Source organism: Scatophagus argus, chromosome 12, assembly GCF_020382885.2.
Source record: "Scatophagus argus isolate fScaArg1 chromosome 12, fScaArg1.pri, whole genome shotgun sequence".
Lineage (NCBI taxonomy): Eukaryota > Metazoa > Chordata > Actinopteri > Scatophagidae > Scatophagus > Scatophagus argus.
Window position 1 is genome coordinate 1,960,520 of NC_058504.1, and position 20,136 is coordinate 1,980,655.

The window sequence follows — 20,136 nt, forward strand, 5'->3', positions numbered from 1 at the left end:
TCTTTCTACTGTTTTTGAGTATGAGAAAAAGGACAAATTCTTGCAGTTTCACTTCAGTTTTTGGAGTCAAAACCAAACAGCGTGGAGCAGGATTTAAGAGCAACCTGTGCACATTTTTTACTCTTCATGTCTTTATTTGAATCTTTTTCCAGCCACAGAAGTTCATGCCAGAAAATGCATAAAAGGTCAGTTTAGCAGCAGCTTCTGCCACCAGATAACAGTGTGTACCGACTTGAAAGCTTGACTACAGACCTTAGAGGAAGTGAAAGCGGCTGACATGTACGCCTTTATGTATGTACGTTTATTACAAATTGCAGCTGCTGGTAGCCTGTTTCTCCGATTCAGAGAGCACAAGAGCATCATAAGACACTGATAATGTAACAAGAAGAGGAAAAATACTCAAAACACCTCATTAGATTCAATGTGCGTTGTGGCATTCCCACATCCAGAGAAATATCGATCAAGTCTATGATAAATATGTAATCAAGCAAGCAACAATTAATCCATTATTTTGCAGAAGTGTGTAAAAAAACAAACACGTTAGTCTGTGAATTTTAATGTGATTTAATTTAAAGCCAACATCAATAACCCTGGAGGGTGCAAACTCACCGAGATCAATCAAAAGCATAAGATGTGAAGCAAAAACAAATGAAGGAAAAGGAAGGGAGCTGGAATAATGTAAGCAGGTGCATGTAGAGCAGGTCTGAGGGCTGCAGCAGTCTGTGCTTTCTATACCTCAGAGACTTCACTTGCTTCATGAACGCCACAAATGTTGGATTTGCTGAGTGTGAAGGCTGGGGCCATGGAGCAATCGATGGAGGCCGGCCCATGTCGCAGCTGAGCGACTCGCTTTCTGGCGATGTCAAGGTACCAGGAGGCCGCTGAGCAAAGCTGTAATCCGGATCAAACAGCACACAGCCCTGGAGATGGACAGAGGAGATGACATGAGTGGAGAAGAGATGAGAAGTTACGAGAGGAGGAGAAAGGGGATGGGGGGAGAGGGAGGAGGAGATGAGGGAAGGAGAGAAGAGCGGAGTAGAGGACAGAGGATGAGTGAGCAGAGAATAACAGATGAAAACAGAACTAAGTGATACAGGAGGAGGGGAAGAAATGGCAGGGAAGGGAGAGGAGAGAAGCAAGAGCTGAGGCAGGTGGGTGGAGGTGAGGAACAAACCACAATGAAAAATGAACAGAACTGGTTAGCCTGGTCTCATCAAATAGAGTTTGTTTAGCAATCTGTTCCCTCGATTGATTAGTCTATCAGTTTACTGTGGGTGCATTTTCTACACAGATCTGTGAGCTGAGAGCACACATTTAAACCTTTTCCTTTCCTTGCAGAGCACCAGGTTGCTCTGTAGATACACGACACGTGTTACATAAATAAACCTTCCTAAAGTGTTTTGTTTGTTTGTTTTCCCCTACAGCTAATCAAGTAGTTTTAATGGAGCCGAGCCTGGTGGGGGCCAATTCATAAATCTGAAAACTCATTCCCTGCCATTTTAAACATTTAAAAAATCATTAACATGGGAATTACATTGCACGGTTTTATTTTTATTTATTTATTTTACCTTTGTTCATTTCATTGTATGCAATATATCAGGAATGAATAAAGTACAACTATAATTTGAATCAAATAAACAGGAATACACACTGGGACATAAAAATATGAGCAGACATTCTGGCCAAGGTTCAACAAACAAAACTAAAATTTGTTTTTATATTTTAATGAATTAATAATTCTTTAAAAATTATTTCTTTATTTTAGTCCAGTAGTAAACTCGGCAGGCAGTGAGGGCATTTCATCCGCTCTGCTCTCATTTTCTCATCTGGTCCTTTATTCTCGTATTCTCTCCAACCATTCATGAAATTATCATTTTCAAAACACTTAAAGTTTTTCTCAATTGTTTACACAAATATATTTGTACTTGAGACACAATGACCACAGCATGTAACTCAAGCACCAACCCCCTGAACCAATTCTGCTAAACTACAAGCACAATTCCTGCTTTACACTCAAATTGCAGTTCTAAAACACACTTTTTCCAAAACACTACACACAATTCTCTGCATTTGGCACAACTGTCATGAAGAAAATCTCTTGTTTTCACATGGAACACACCGTCATTCAGACACACTGACTCATCACATGGGCAAACACCTGTCACACAGTTTTCCAATTAGCAATCAGAGCTTTAACAAAGGGCAACAGGTGAGCTCTTCTGTTTTGGAGCAACGAATGCCAACATTGGAAACAGAAACACAAATGCGTATACCTTAGCTTAGCTGTGGAAGACGCATGTGGAAATATAACAGATGATGCTTTTCATGGCTGGATTCGACATGCTAGTTGATATTTCCCCCGCTGCTTGGCCAGGGAAAACATTGCTTCTCCCAGTATAAAAACAATATTCTAAAATATTTTACAACACACTTATGTATGTACTGTCTGTAGTAAGTGTAACACCGAACAAAAACAAGGCCTAAGTCATTATGATGAGTGGAGAAGAAGTGTTTTCCATTCATCATGGTGTTTTACCTTAAAAACCTCAGTGTTCAACTGGTTCTTAAACATGTCTATTCATATGATGGTTTGTGTGTGTCACTTGAAAACAAAATACCCTTTTGAGAAGAAGTAAGATTGCTTTGAATGTAAAGTTTAATATAGAATATGAGGCATGCTTTCAGAAAGTGTGTGTAAACGGTTGAGAACAACTGTAACAAAAATGATCACAGTCAGCAGTCATATAGTCTAAGTAATTTGAATGTAATGCAGACAGAGTTTGTGACATTCATGAAACCCACTGCAGTGGAGGAACGGCAACAGCACTCACACAAACCACACACATAACTGCACCAGCCTACATTATGCCAATACTAAAACTGTTAGCAATATTAATGCAAATGTGTTAAGTTCTGATTATAATTGTGTTTGCTGACAATTATATCCTGGAGCAGACATCTAATTTCATCCTGCAAGTCTAAAATGTGGTGTAAAGTGACTAAAATATGTGAACTGTCCTTAAACGTAGTCTGCTATTTATACACCATCCCACGAGATCACGTTGAATTGGCAAGCGAGACATGAGACAAGTGCAAATATAGGAAGGGAGGCAGAAGAAAATTACAACTGAATAAAAAAAGAGGAAAAGAACTGAGAAAAAGAGGGAACAAACAAGGGAACAAATGCAAAGGGGATAAAGGAAAGGGGACAATAGTGAAATGTGGAAAAATAGAAGAAAGAGAAAGGGAGATCAAACTGTAGAACAGTGTGTGATAGAGAGGATTCTGTGGGGACAGGAAGGAAAGATGAAAGAGGAGGAGGATGGGGAGAGGAGAAGAGATGAAAGGAAAAGAACAGGAAAGGGGAAAAGGACAGCAGAGTAGGATATAAGAAAGGAAAGGACAGGAAGAAAAGAAAGAAGAAAAGCAGGGCGAGATGAGAGAAGAGGAAGAAAAAGGTATGAGGGAAGGAGTTCTGGATGGGGGGATGAGAACAGCGAGAAGGGGAAAAGAAAAGAAAAGAAAAAGAAAACTGGAACTGAAAGGAAAAGAAAAAGGAGGGATTAAGAGGAAAGAAAATGAAAGGAGGACTGAGGATTGAATATGGGGAAAGGAAAGAAAAACAGGGAAAGAGGAAAAAGAAAAAGGGAATATAGACTAGAGGGAAGGAGTGTGTGTGTGTGTGTGTGAAATCAGCTCTGTTTTCCAGGATTTCTGAGGTCTGACCAGGAGACACACACACCCTGACATTTAATGCGCGTGTAGTGATGTGTCAGCAGCTAACAGTGACCCTGTTGAAGCTCCAAGCCGACCTAATGCTGATCAGACACTTCCTAACACATATTTCTTTTCCTTCCTCGAGAGATTCTCAGCTGTCTACACCAGCAAGTTGGTGAGACGCGTGCACACAAACACACACATACACACAAAAGAGGCTGCTGTGACATTAAGCCACGGATTCCAAAATCAAAAGCTCCATTTACACGGCTGGGAGAGAGCCAGTTATTTCCTACGTTTCCCAGAACACTGAACAACACAGTCCAGGGAAAGGATTATCAATGAAACAATGGGCAACAAAAGCATGACAACAGTGACTGAGAGTTTCTGCTTGCATTTTAATGGGAGGACGTCACAAGACAAAAATAATAATAAAAAAAAAAAGACAGGCAGCATTATATAAAGCCTGAGAATGTGTGCCAGAGGTTTATAGGTCTGTCTGTCATGTCCATATGTGAGCTTTGGTGACATTTTTAAATTATGTCACATATGTAAGTTACATCACATACATAATTTAAGTAAACCATGTTCTGTTTGTGCCAAGTCTTATTTTGATGTCTGAATCCAAGCAAACTGCCACTGTGGGTTACATCATAAAAGTCACCTGACTTCATCCTTTAGACGACATTTGAAAAGCTGAAAATGTGTGAAATGACACATGAAATGTCCTTCAAAGTGACAAGCTGTTTGTGCACCAGAACATGACATCACACTGGTTTCCTGTCACCTTGTTGCTCATGCAGGTTCCAGACCTTTTTTCCACATGATGACGCGTCACAGCAGGAAAAGCACTTGTGTGAATAATAAAATGAACGTGTGTTCCTGCTTCTGCTTCGGGCTCCTGGTGTTGTGCATGCTGGCTCATTGTCACGTTGTCATCACTTACTGGCACTGAGCCATTGTGCATGTTATTAGAGACACCTGTGCCTTTACTGCAGCGACAGGTCGAAATGTCTGCTGTGAACAAGAGATTTATGTGCTGACAAAGACCATGAACTTCTGGCATCGGAGCAAGTCAGTGCATTTAACTGTGGTGACTTTGCATCATATCCATACAAATCACACAACATACATCCAAGCATATGTACATACATGAGGGGACAACGCTTAATGTCCAACACAACAGGACTACAGACTACAGCCTGGAACTGCCACATAACGTTAGTAAGAATGTGGACTTTTAGATGAGCATCAGGTCTTATTGTCAGCTACTGAGGACTGTAACACAACAACCAAAGAATTTAATACACACAAGGTGGTGGAGATAATGAAGAGGTTCATTGTTATACTAAACAAGACTTAACCAAGATTTTTCTGTTTGTTTTTTATTAACCAGAAATATTGCAGAGAACGGGATTGTGTGATTGTGCCAAAATAAACAAAAACAGCAATAAAACTAGACTAAACTACTCAGTACCTGTGCTAAGAAAACAGAACAAACAAAAGGCCTAACAGTCCCCAAGAAAGGGACTTAAGCAAATCAAGTATAAGTACAAGTACAAACAAAATGAGTGTGAATGCAGGGTGTGTGTGTGCTGGCTTCTATAGATGACCCTGGATGATGATTGGCCAGCTTCAGACCAAAGTGGGCCAATCAGCAGCACAGCCTGATTACACAGGTGCATCCAATCTAGGAGCTGGCACCTGAAGAAAACAAGGAGGAGGGGGGTGGGGATACACACACTCACACACACACACACACACACACACACAGTGACAATGCTGATGTACCTGTCCTATCGTGTGTCTCTGTGTGTGTGATTGTCAGTGCAAAGAAACAACTCCAGAGAGAAGCAAGTTGCTCTTTAATTGTAAAGGACCAACAACAAAACCTGACATTTACTACTGACATTTTAAACAGATAAAAAGTTTATCTGCTATCACAGTCCTCTACTTGTGCTGCAGAAATCCCAACCTTACCTCCATAAAAGAGATTAAAAAGATAAACATAATCAAAACAAACTGTCATGTGGTTAAGTCTGTAATAATGTCCAAATGCTTAGCAGTGAGTATTTACTGACAACAGCCTGTTGCACAAGTAATTGTCACTTTTAAAGTGCAGAAACATTTGCAAGTTTTAATGAGCTTTTCTGCGCCCATGCATGGACACCGAGCGTGGCGCTTGTTTTAATTGGTAGTTTGTGTCAAAATTAATGCAAATCAAAATTATTTCATTTTGCAAATTGCATCTTGTTTTTTGTAAATTTGCTGAAATGGGTCCCAGAACTTACCATCCAATAAGAGGACACCACGAGTGACCTTGTGGCCGAATGGCAGGTTTACACTGTCACCGGTTGGAGTGTTGTGAGTGCCTGTCCACATACTGTTCATGTGTCCACATGCTTTTGGCCATTTGGTGTTTGTAATTCAGATTACTTACGTGTCTGTGTTTAAAAGAGTTGTGTGATCTGCCTGCTATCTTAGATTCTGCCTCTGCATCTACTGAACACCCGTACAGCCCAGCCGTGGTTCAGACTTAATATATGAACTAATGCACTGTGACTGGGGAAGCAGCCCCAGAATGCAGTGGGACGGATCATATTCCATTTTCTGTTGACTGTGTTATCTTATCCCATCAAGAGCAAAGCTAATAAAAGTGAGGGCTTCTCTCTTTCCATCTCCCCCGCAGTCTGCTGCCTGTGTCGTCCTTTCTACAGTCCTGATTGTGCTATCTTAGCCTAATAAAGCTGAGCGCTAACTCTTCATCTAAAGATGTCAAGTAGCCCCTCGGACTATCAGAATGTGACATCAGGTGATTGTGATCATCTGGCAAATATGAATATATATATATATATATATATATAAATTAAATAAAAATGCCACGTAAATGCCACATTAGATTTTTACACTGAAATATACTGAAGCATCCAAGGTGGGAAAGCTGTGATATTTTCAGTGTTCCATTTAACAAATGAGAGAACATTCCAGCAAAATCTGATTCACACCTCAGGAACAGACTGAAGCTGCACATGATTCATGCAGTCTCAGTGTGTTGCTGCGGTGTGAACAATCACACACCAAATATCTGAACAGCATGATGTCCGCTGTGTTCTCTACCCTGCAAAAAATTCTTTTCACTGGCAATGTTGCTCACCACTTTGCGCACACAGAAATAGCTCGTCAGCCATTAGATTGCCATGAAACTTTATACAGATATTCATGTTCCCCTGGTGATATCTCCAAATCACATTGTGGTCCTCTGCTTTATCCTTTAGTGCCACCCTGACGTGGACATTTTTGTTTTGTGAAATGTTTGATTAAAATAAAATTTGGAACAGATGTTCATTGTAAAAGACTTTGGTGAACTTCTGTGTCCCCACAGAGGTTTATTTCCTGAAACATGTTTAACCTCAAGGAGAAAAAAATACAGAAGAAGATGTGGGATTTGGATTAAGGGCAGCAGCCCACTGCATCGTTCAATCATTCATCCTGACTGGAGAGGAGAGAAAAGCGCTCCAGAACAGGAACCATGCTAGCCCAGCTTTGACTTTAGGCTGCTCCTGGCTAATGACCGGTGGCAGGAAAATGAAACGGACGAAATGGGGCTTTGCCTGGAAAAAAAAACCTGTCCCCACCATAGCATTCCAGATCAAGCCGTTGCATTTGATGTGCAGAGCTGTGATCAGAGCTGTCAGAGCAGTTTTTCCAGATGTCAGACATTTGATGTGACGATGCCGACCACGAACGGCAGATGAGTGCAAATGGTCTGGAAGAAGCAAATCCAATGAATGGTACAAAATGGTTCCACAGTCCCGTTAGACAGGCTGTGTAAAAGTCTCTGCTTTTTCATTAAAATGCTGCCTGCTACAGTTGATAATATTACTGATGAGTTAACTAAAACTGAGAAAGATTGTAAAGTTTCAGGCTTTAGCATCAAAACAACGAGTTGAAACAACACTCTACAGGGAACTGCAGAGCTGATAATTCTTGTTGGGTTGATTACTATAAGTGAGTCTTTTCACATACCTTTGAAAGAATCATTAACCTCACTCATGCATGCAGGGAGAAATACAGATCTCACTGTTTCATTGTAAATCAAGCAGCACATAGCCTCAGGTCCTCTGAAGAGCTCTTTGTTTTCAGATGTTCATCAGTGAAATGTCACAGCTCAAATTTATTGTTTCTTTCCATTTGAGCCTCACTTGTACCATTCATGGCTTATACTTCTCTACAATTACAAAATTTTCAAACCACTCATGGGCATGGTCCTGCTATGTTGTGCTGTAAACAAAATGTTATTTTAGAAGCATCGTTGCTCTATTGATTAAAGATATTGTCAACATTCAAAGAGTGGGACATTTTTGCAAGAGTTAAAAATGTGTTTTCTTAATGCAGTGTGTCTGGAGTGATTTCACGCAGGTGAATGGCCCATTTCCTTTCCCATTATGACAAATCAAAGCTCTCCCGACCGCCGTGATTTTATTCAGTCTGGTTTTATGTGAAATGATTTTTGATGACCTCTCGCTTCATGTCCCATTCATGCTGAAGTGCTTCTTCTCAAACGAGGTCTTGATCATTATCACCTCATCTGCACCCGACTGGCCAGGACCCATCAACAGAAGAATGTCAGACTGAAGATTTCAGAACACACACACACTGCTGATCCACACTGTCAGCTAATGAACTATATTCACAAAAGTTGCACATTTGTACTATCATGCACAACTTACCAAATATGCAACAAAGCAAGTATAGTTTGAAATATTTACATATTCTACATATTTACTTGTGTATTTTTTCATTTAGCTGTACTCTATTTTGCTATTCTTGTGCTGCTGTGACAAATGCAAATTGCACCACTGTGGGACTAAGAAAGGATTATCTTATCTTATTTTATCTTATCTTATGAGCACCTTGCACAAAATTTGAAATCATCTGATGGCAGCCGGACGACTCCTGTGCAGTCTGCTGTGTAGAATGGTCATCCATCCAGAGACACCGCGAAGGGGTGAAGAGTGGCTGATGGAATCTGATGAGCTCAGTGGAAAGTGGAAGCAGGTGGTATCGATATGACATTGAAATGACACGTTGACAGCAACTGTATGATTGGTGCAGAGAGGTTGCAGCAAAATCTGAATGGTTCAACTGAAAGTGTGAATGCCCTCTTTTGAGGTCTGAGTTGAAAGCAGGAAAGGAGCAAGAGAATAAATGAGTAGCATCAAATTAGGCTCCCAAATTGAACTTCCAAATTTCAGGTTTTTGGAGATCCTGGATGGCCAGAATGTGTTGTTATTATCTGAAAGGGAGTCTTGCTTCTTACTGAAATAGCCCCACTGATGAAGCAAATTCAGTTTATGAGCAATCAAACGCGTACCAGCAAAATGAGCAGAATACCATGTGCTCCATGGCATACAGAATTTGGCGTAGAGCTTAGTATAGCATCAGTACTATAGCATAGCTACAATATAATGTAGCTACATTATTAATATACATTTTAGGATTTTGCTAAATCCTACATTATCAAATCAAGAATTGTCTGCACCCCAACAGTACAGCTGCTTCCTGCACAATTCAGCCGTCTGATTTAGGTTGTTGCTGTTGATATAAAGTTTGCTGAAAAAGCTGATGGTAGATGGTAATCTGACTAGAAGAGTGAAGATCCAAGTGACATCAGTGACCTGGAGAACAACCCATCAGAGGTCCTGGGCATCTGCACCAGTTTCTTGTTTAGCTAGAAACCTTGTGGTTGAGAGGGGAAACGTCTTCAAGAATCTCTGACTAAGTCCAGTTGCCTATACTCAACTCTTGTAGAAGTCTGAAATAAAGCTGTTAAAGATCAGTAAGTGACACCACCTCCATGCACAGTCCCATATCTGACAGAAGCAGCTCCATATGAGAGTGACATCAGTAACTAATCCTTCTCTGCTGCAGAGGAACACAGACACACATGCCTTGTCAGAAGAGTGAGGATGGAGAGGAACTGATCTTGAAGGAGTCAGAATCTTTCATGATTGCCCAACACTAATGCGCGTGAACACACGCACACACACACACGCACACACACACACACACACACACACATCACACACACCTGTTGTAATCCACCAAGCTGATGGTGTGAATGTATGTGTTATTAAGCAGCTTCCTTGTTAAATGAGTCTATCACTCCCTCCTCCTGAGTATTAGCTATTAGCTTTTTATCCCTCTGCTGGCCTCCTGGGAGCCAGAATAAAGAGGACTGAGAAGAAGCTTCTTAAATGTCACAGCCTCCCTCCTCTCTGTCTCTGTGAGTTTGTGTATGTTTTGGTGTTCATGCATGTTTGCGTGTTGCTCTAGGCTTAAAGCACAGAGGCTCATTGCAGAAGGTTTTCTTTTGTTTTTGCCGTGACGGTGGTGGTCATTACAGGATGCCAGAATCCAGCAGAGATTCTCTTTGCACATGACATGAGAAAAGGTCAGGATGGGAGTTGTGCTGTAGCAGGGAATGCTGGGTCATATTCTCAGACTACACACATCTCCTGTAGTTCACACACAAATTTCTTTTTTCAACAACTCAGCATGAAGTGTCTCAAAACCGTCAGACAGACAGTCAGTCAACACTTTGACTGGTTGGTCTGTGAGGATAAAGCTTCTAAACCTGCAGTTAGTTTATCTTACGCCTTTGGTTTGTGTTTTTGAAGAATAATTTGCCACACATCTTGGCAAAAACAGTTTAACTACCATCTGGTTCACTCTCAAAGCTCTCATCAGCCTTGTGTCCAGCAGAAGCAGGAAGCTGTTTTCAGTGGGCAAAAAAACTGATAAACTGAACACCACCTGCTGTAACTGGTGAATATAGTGGATTTAACAGCTAAAGAGGTTTTAGAGATCAAAACAAATCTAAGAGAGAGAGGGAGAGAGACTTGAGCATGAATGAAGTATTTATCTTTTCTTTTTTTTCCCCTTTTTTGTCTTGAGAAGGACCCACCTGCCCTTCCTTTGCAAAATTCTGGGGATAAAACTTCAAATGAATGCTAATGCTGCTCTGTGTGTGTTAGATGTATAAATGAGCAACTTTTTGCAACAAACAAGCAAGCAAACAAACAGGCCTTGCAGTAACCTAATGGTGTATTGTGTAGTTGTCGCACCACCCAGTTTGATTCTGGCTGGGTGCCTTATGTGACTTGCATGTCTATCATACTTGCTTTCATTCCATCTTGTCCATCTAACCTGTCAATAGTCCAAAAAAGTGAAAATATTGTCTTTAAATGTAGAATAAGGAATTCGTGGGGAAGACTGTTGATGCTTGAACTCAACAGCCAAACAAACACACCACGGTCTTCAGTGCTTCACAGGTGAAGACATGTAATCCCAAGGTAGAGATTGTAGGCTCTGCAGTAGTAAGTAAAACACTTCTAAACCAAATTGGCAAGGTAACATCTCAGATGTATTTTACATCTCATTATTGTTATGGTGTAGCTCTTCTGATTGTGAGTGAAGATGTGGAAGAGGGAAAGTAACCAGCAGAAGCCGAGTGGGAGGCAAAGACTGGAGTACATCTGATTCCCTGATGTTTCTGTGTGTGCATTTAGAGAGTCAGAACTGTACAGAATTCAGAATTGTTTCAGTGCAACAGAGAACAGACAGCCAGCAGGCCACGAGGAGATATTCACTGAGTTTGACAAAAAAAGGCGGATTAGGCTCGCTCACTGCACCTTGACTTAATTGATGTTTTATTTGTTTATTTATGTGTTTGTTCAAACAGAGCACTGACCCATCAGTGAGTTTTCAATCAAAACTGAAATATTTTGCTGTTTTCACTTTGTAAGCCTGCACCTTGGCGTGCATGTGCAGCAGCACAAACTTCCATCAGCCTGTGTGATAGGATTAGACTGACCTTGTCGCACTCTGCAACAATGCAAAGAAATGAGTCTCTTTTAAAAATAAAAGGGCTGTTATAAAAGGCAACCATGGACTTTTTAAGCATTACTTATGGTGACTTTATTCTGTATGGTCCAGTAAAATCCACATTTCTTAAAGTGAATAGCCCATCTCCCAGCGTCAGCTAGCCTTTTCCTAATTACAAAAAGCCCAGAAAGCCTCAAAGTGCTGTCAGTGCTGACCTTATCAAAAGCAGCTTCTGCCTCACACACCCAACAGTAGGCTGTATCTTCTGAAATTATTGCTCAATATTAGTAATGTCACAACTCGAGCTGATAATTATTCTCTAAATTTGGCTCCTTTTTCATTATGCTCCGTCCAATTTCTCTTGCAGCTTTCTCCATTTAAGATAATTACATTTGGTGAGCTGAGGTTGAGTGCAATCGGATCTTATTAAATGTGCCATGAGTCAAAATCAGACATATTTTGCAGTCCTGGCTTCCTCTGTTGTATGAATTGTCCTCTATTTCCTTTCACTGACATTTATGTCTGTGGGCTGCCTGTCATGCAGTGTGCTGTCATACTGCTTATAAAATCATACTTTTGTGGTTGTTACACCAACGTTTGTGTCAGTTTTGCTGTTCTCCTAAAACTCATGATGCTGTAACCTCCTTCTTGACCACCTTGACGGTCTTATGATCTAACAATGTGTTGGCTTAGCTGCACATGCATGAGGATCTGTGTATACAGCACAAGCCCACACAATCATGCAAACACACATTGCTCGCAGATTTGCAAGGGTATGTGAGTGCATGTGTGGCAGCCACATCTACTCTGTGAGATAATGTGTCTCTGCAGGCAGTGAAAACACAGGAAGGTAAACACATTACAGATCCATGCTTCAGCAGCAGGAGAACCTCCTGAGCTACAGACACAGAGAGAAAGAGTGATGCAGAAATCCCTCCTGCTGCATCCCACAATGCAAAAAGAAAAGAATAATGATACTGTGAATTAGATATGCTTAATTTTCTTAAGAAATTATTAAAATAAGCATGATTAAACACATGCTGCTGCAGCTTCTGGATGATACTGGAAAAAAGTCTTTTGGATAACTCTACTATTGTATTGATAAAAACCCATCCAAACTTAGCGCTAAAGGAGTTGGCTTGGAGATGAATCATTCATCATTTTATGTGACAATATCCCCATGAGGTACCCTTAATAAACTGTTTCTAATTCTGTTTGTTTTAACCAATACACACTGTAAGTATCTTCTGATGTGCTTTCAAACAGAAAAGTGAAAAAAAAGAATTTGTAGTGTGGGATCTTGCAGATGAGAAGAATTACATACTGTAAATGTATTTTATTTTTTTTAACAAATACAATGTGCCACAGCAGTGATTGATCTACTCCACTATATTATCCTGTTGGTTACAGCCAAGTTACTGTGATTCGAAATGCACTGTATCAGGCATTACTTTGGAAAACTAATGGAGAAAAAATGCACCTGCAGCAGAACCGTGTTTTGGGGGACGACTTAGATGAGTCCTCAGGGATGTCCAGTGAGGTTGACTGAGAACTTCTGAACGCAAAAATCCCCCTTTTTCTCTGCTGCATTGAAATGACTGACTGCATCTGATTAATCATGGTGAAGCTTTGGTCATCATATATACATACCATGTATACACAGACTAGCTAAGCTTGTGACACAGACACATGTTAGACTGTCCTCAAAGAGTGTGCGTTTGAGATGTAACATTCAAGCATAAAATCCAAGTGAAAAAAGAATTACAGGCTTAAAGACGAATGTTTTCATACAAATGTTAGAAGAAATCACATCTGAAAGCTGCAGGGTAATGAAGTTGAGGCGAGCTGATATTAAGATAAACTGTAATATCTTAAAACCTATAGCAAAGGCTGTGAATAATACATCTCAGTTTCAATTCTGAAAGTATCTATTGCCTCAGCACTCCTCCCTCTTCCGGGCCAGAATGTTATTAAAGCTCTGCAAGAGGGAGGTATTGAAAAAGGGAATTGTCAAGAATGTTGGGTTGATTTTATAAAGAGAGTTTTGCAAGAATGTAGATGAGTGTGAATGACGCTGGTCTGACTCAGAGGCCACAACAGTTACATATGCTGTGAAAATATTCCTTTACTTTGGTTAGCTGCAATGTGTATTCGCTAACAAACCCATTTACCAGTAAGCATGTTTCAATACAACTAATACTATTTGAACAAAGATAGATAGATAGACAGATAGATACTTTATTGAACCCAAGGGAAATTCTGAATTCAGGTGTGTTATGGGGCTGTGTCTCAGGGTTTGGGCTCGGCCCCTGACTTCCAGCGAAGGGAAATCTTAATGCTTCAGCATACCAAGACATTTTGGACAATGCTATACTTCCAACCCTGCAGCAATAGCCTGGGAAAGGCCCCCCTTTCACCCCAGCACAGCTGCCCTCCAGTGCACAAAGCAAGATCAACAAAGACCAGGTTGGATGAGTCTGGTGAGGAAGAATGAGATTGACCTGCACAGAGCCCTGACCTCAACCCCATCATGTGTTTTCCACAGTAACACTCCAAAATCTTGAGGAAAGCCTTCCCAGAATGGTGGAAGCTGTTATAGCTGCAAAACTGTCGATGTACTTCAAATGAGATGTCATTAAAGTCCCTGTTGGTGTAATGGTCACCTGTCCCAGTACTTTTGCCTATATAGTATATTTGCTTTGGAAACGCTACTGGCAACATTTTTTTCCCCTAATCCACAAAGTGCAACATCCTTAGACTATGAAACAGGGTGGCATGGACATGAATTGTATCCTTCTCATTTTTGCTGTTTTGTTCATGCTGTACCAAAGTTGCATTCAGGTGTGACTCAAAAAAAAAAAAAAAAAAAGGTTGCGTTGTTAAAGCTACATAACTAGCTAGCAAACTGATTTAATCTATGACAGATTTAGAACGGAAAAGCAGCTAGGATGAGAGTCAGCACCCCCAAGTCTGAAGCCTTGGTTCTCTGCTGGTAAACTCTGAAGTGGGACCATTGTGGTGAAGAGGGAGCTGGTCATGAGTCCTGGCTAGTGACTGAAACAATGAGATCAAAGAAACAAGCAGCCAAAATGAGTTTCCTTTGTGAGGCGAGTTGGGTCAGCATTTAGATAAGGTGAGGAGCTCAGACATCCGAAAGGGAGCAAAGAGTAGTGCCGGTGCTCCTTCTCATTGAAAGGAGCCATCCAAGGCGGTTTGGGCATCTGATTAGGATGGCTCCCTTTGGAGGTTTCCAGGCACATCAAGCTGGGAGGAGAATCCGGTGCAGACCCAGAACTCACCGGAGGGATTACATTTCTCATCTGGCCCGGGAAAATCTCAGGATGGCCCAGACTGTTGAAATACCCTGTTTAGTTTGCTGCCTCCGCGACGCGACTGAGGGCAAGCAGAAGAAAATGAATGGATGGGACAGACACGTCACATGGTGTTGAAAGGTCTGTAAGTCAACTAAATAGCAATTCAGTCTGATTATGACCTTACTATGGTGCAGAATCATACTGATGGGCTTGTGATTCAGTCATGGCATTAATCACAATATAGTCATGACTGTTCATTTATTGTTCATGATATCTGTCTCCAGTTCATATATGAAAACTTGAAAGACAAGACAACTGAAAGTCAGTTTTTTTTAATTAAAAAATGTGATCTGTTTTGCAAAAAACAATTGCTTATGCAAAGTAGTGTCTGTGTCTGAATATAACTTTATGGGAGCAGTGTTGCCTGTTGCTTTGAATTGCTCTTACATCTGTATCTGGTTATGATGCAGTAACCATTAGTCTCACAAGTGACTGAATTACATGCTCAATTCAATTTTTCTGATCTCTCCCACAAAATACATACATACATATATACAAAGTAGGTTGTGTGTTACAGTATCCTGGAGGGATGAGTTGAAAGGTCCTCCTCCTCCTCTCCACCACTATTCCACTTATCATCAACACCTCCATCCACAGGTTTCCTCTCCCATCTGAGTGCTCTTTTCCTCCCTGAACACCTTGTCGCTACACTTCATATTTAAAGCAATATCTCCCTTTGGTGAAACACCTTGGTGTGTGTGTGTGTGTGTGTGTGTGTGTGTGTGTGTGAGATATGACTCCAGGGGGACACAGACAAAGCTTATGTGCCAGGCTGCTCCGCTCCTAATGTGTTTCTTTGATTATTGAAAGGTAATTATTGCTGTGAAGGGCTCCTACTCAACTCCCCTCCCTCATTCTCATATTCTCATCCCTTTGTTTCCTCTCCTCTCTTTACTGAAGGCCTTGTCTTCCCTCCATGGGATGGACAGTTGGGCCAGTGTCCATCACTACCCTAATGGTGATAAATGCTCTTTCATTAGCATGGCCCGCATGTACCATTCTCCTCACTCCAACTGCCATGGATTTTTCCTCCCCTTCCTCCTCTCATCTCTCCTCCTTCCCTTTCTTTTCTCATACACATGTTTTTATCATCCATTACTACATCATAGTGCTTTGTTTTTGCCATATGAAAGAATCAGGTGTGCAGTATAGTAGGATTTGTCAACGAGGGAAAAGGCTAAAAAATAAAAGAAAACATTTTCCTCTATGGCCTGCAATGTGCACATGCAAAGCAGTCTTATGGCAGCGTGTGAAACAGTCACCAAATTTCAGCTATTGATCCATGTACATGGACACAAATTCAGTTTTTCCTTTTTTTCAGGGCCTTATTGCATTGTTTCCCTTGTTTGTACGTCATAATTTTATCTACAACTGCTGTATTAGGCAATATTAATCAGAAGACCTTTTTAATGTTGTCATGTCAGTCTTTTGTCAGTTATTCGTCAGCTATTTGTTATGATTATGAAAATCAGGCAGGCAGGAAAAATACCTCCTATTTAAACACATTAGTTTGAAAGCTGTGCTGAGCTTCATGAAAAATAATTGTGCACAGATAAGTAGATTAAAATTTTGTGAGACCTGGATGGCACATAATGTGTGTTCTGTCGCTCATTCATGTCTCAGCATTCTGGGTAATGAGTTTGATCTCTTTGTCTCTGAGAGTGAAACGAGAAGATGGATGTCAGTCTCATGTTCTTCAGAGCTGCAGGCAGGATGGGGGAAGGTCACTGTGCATCTCTACCTTACAGTCTTTCTATTGGTTCAATGCTTTTCTTGACGGACGAAATAAGGAGACTGCAGGATATTCTTGATTGCATGTAAGATAAGATAAGTTAAGATAAGATAAACCTTCATTGGTCCCCTAGTGGGGAAATTCTCAATTCTCAGGTTTGTGTCTGAGACAGTATGGATGGGAAATGTTCTGAGAAATTTGCACGTTTCTGTGATGGTTCATGTTTGACATGCATTTCTGTCAGATGATCACATTCCTGTGATGAGAACCTGATAAGTTCACTGCGTGAATTTACTGACTGCATCAGTCTGTCTTATTGGGTCAGCTTGTAAGGTCAGATACGACACTGAGACTTGCAATGATAACATATATACTGTAAATCTGAAGTGACCGGTATGCTTGTATGCCCTGACTTTTATTTTCAAAGAAGATTTCAGTTTAACAAAATAGTAGCATGCTTTATTTCCTGTCCTGTGTCCTCACTCGGACACCCGTGAGCAGTTCCAGAAACTGGACCATTAACAGGACCACCAACATTACTGTAACATGCACTGACACACATAAACATGTCCCACCTATGGAGTCCAACACGAAGCCCCATGCAAACTGGCCTGTGGAGAACTGAATACAACGTGACTTAAGAAAGCACATGAAAATAGACGAAATATAAAAATACAAGCAAATTGAACCAGTAAGTAAAGATGATAAAGTAAGTGATAAAATTAAGAAAAACCAAAAACAAGAACAAAACAAAACAAAAAACAAACATTTCAGCAATTAATGGCAATTTTACCTTTTCTAAAAGCTAAGGGGGACAACCACCCAGGATGCTCGCTGTGGTTCTGTTGGTCAGGATGTTTAAGGAACGCCTCTCTGCCACACTGCACTATATAATATTGAGTCTATCATTGATTTTACTGTGTCATATACCACAACCTTTTTTGTGGGCAACGTGATGCTGCATTCTCTTGACACAAAGTCTCACATCCAATCAATAACAATGTCTCCACTGCTGACCCTCCGCTACTCACTATTATTGCTTCAGCTGTGCAAGGAACTATTGAAAAATTTACCATGACAAGCACTGTGGCTAAAATCCCATTGAAGGTCAATCAATCACAGGTATTTTTATGTAGTAACACTAAATATGTCTGATCCTACTTTTTTAATGTGTGAATAAGTTTCTGCATTGAGTTGATATTGAAAATTAACTCATGAATTAATTAGAACTTTAAACTTATTGGAAGGGTTAGGGTTAGGGGGGAATAGTCTACATAAAAATCTGCCAAATGCTGAAGTGTTCAGAAGATAAACTGAAAGCAGACGAGTAGTGAGGGTGACATGGAATCAAACAGGCCATTCATTAAAGGTCAAGTAGCTCTGATTTGAACAAAGCCACAGCGACATCACGTACTGTGCTCTGCCTTCTCCAGAGATGACCCCATGCTGCCTTAAAACTCTATCCTGTGTCTGAACATGCAACTGGCTGTGTTGGATCAGCAGGATAAAGTGGATGTCATGTGGGATGAACACAGACAAAGGTCATAAAGAGGTTTTGAACCTACACTATAGTGGAAAGTCATCTACACCTCAGTACCGTAATCCACGGCTTCCTGTTGACCTTAAATCCTGCCTCATGACCTTCAAGTCACACGTCATGTGGTGTTCTGTCCACCGCACTGACATGGAGAGTAAGAGGACAGACTGTCTTAAGTATGATGCAGAGGAGGTGTGTCAAATGTATTCACTGCTGTCAGGGATGCAGGAGGGAGTTTAGGTGAGATGACAATGGATGGATGGATAGATGTCTAGAGGAAAAAGACAGACAGAAAGCTAACAGATAAGATAGATAGATAGATAAGATGGACAGACATGATGATGGGATGTCAGAAAGACTAGAAGAACAAGATGCATTCATTTGCCCACCTGCTGTTCTTGCCTTTCAAAAGAACTAAAATATGTAGTGTTGAATGACCAAATGTAGATTTGGTCAGGTCACTGCAGTGACATTAGAGTAATTTAGGTGCGTGTATGCAGTCCTCTGATTTTCATCTATTGCCACCAGCAGGTTCACGTATTTCGCTCATAATGTAATGTCACACATTCATTTTATTCATTCTGAGAAGATGTTGTATAGCTGTTTCCACGCCACACGACTAGTAATCTAATGTTGATGTGTATGATTGGAGGAGTGCCCCATTTAAACATTTACTACTTAAGAAAAGATGAAATGAATATCCAGTGTATAAAATATTCTCCTCACTTGATTTGCACTTATTCTCAGTTGAGCAGAATTTATTAGGCCTTCAGGCTGGCTCACCTAATATATATTCGTACATACTTAATCACATCACAGTGTTGCATTAGGTTAAGGTGTTCCCATGGACAAGAAGGCTGCTCCTGATTAATGCTAGAATTAAAATCTAATCAATCAGCCTGCATCATATCCATCATTGGGTATTGGCTGAAATCTGCTTGATGAAAGAGTTGGTATTAGTCAATATACAGTTGCAGTTCTGCAGTTCTGATCATATACTATTCATAAATACATTTTGGAAATGTGGCAAGGGAATAATATGACTCTTTTATGATAAAATCTTTATTGGTTTTGGACTGGATCAGACCATAAACTATCAAGGTTCAATTGCTGAACACTGTCCTCATATATGCCCCCACCAACACACACACACGCACGCACACACACACACACACACACACACACGCACACACACACACACACACACAGCTTATCTGCTTCTGGCATATTTTATCACTCAGCAATTTTGGGAGACAATGTCATTCATCACAGTGCTCATCTGAGTCAGTGAAGACCATTTGCTTTACAAATGAGAGGGCTCTGACAGCAGAAGGAGTCCATTTCGAAGCAACAAAATATCGAAACAAGTGCAGGGAAGCTTTACAGCGACAAACAGATGTGTAGGATTATGTGATAAAAACCGCGTGTGTGCGTGTGTGAGTTAGAGCGTGTTTTGGTGGAAGGAGTGTGAAGGAGCTGGTGTGTGTATCTGTGTGCACGAGAGAACTTGTTGTCATCAGTGCTAAATTCTGCTGACTGATTCATCTGACTTTCTATCTGTTTGTGGTAAATGTTAACTTCTCTCTGATGTCGTGCAAATGATAACTTATTCTGCATTTAGGCAGCTGGGCATGTCGGCATATCATCAGACAAGTTAAATATTCAGTCAGAAGTAACAACCAGTGGTGTAAGAAGATTTCTGACCCTTTTCTTAAGTAAAAGTTTAATTGTTGAGACATTAAAGTTTTTAAGTGGACCGTTAGCGAAGACTGAAGGTAAAGAATTTCCTCACCCAGTACTGATTCTGTCAGCTACGTAACCCATCAGGTCAAAGTATTGATTGCTGATGGAGACCTGATGATGGTTGAAATCGGGGAGCTACTGATGTT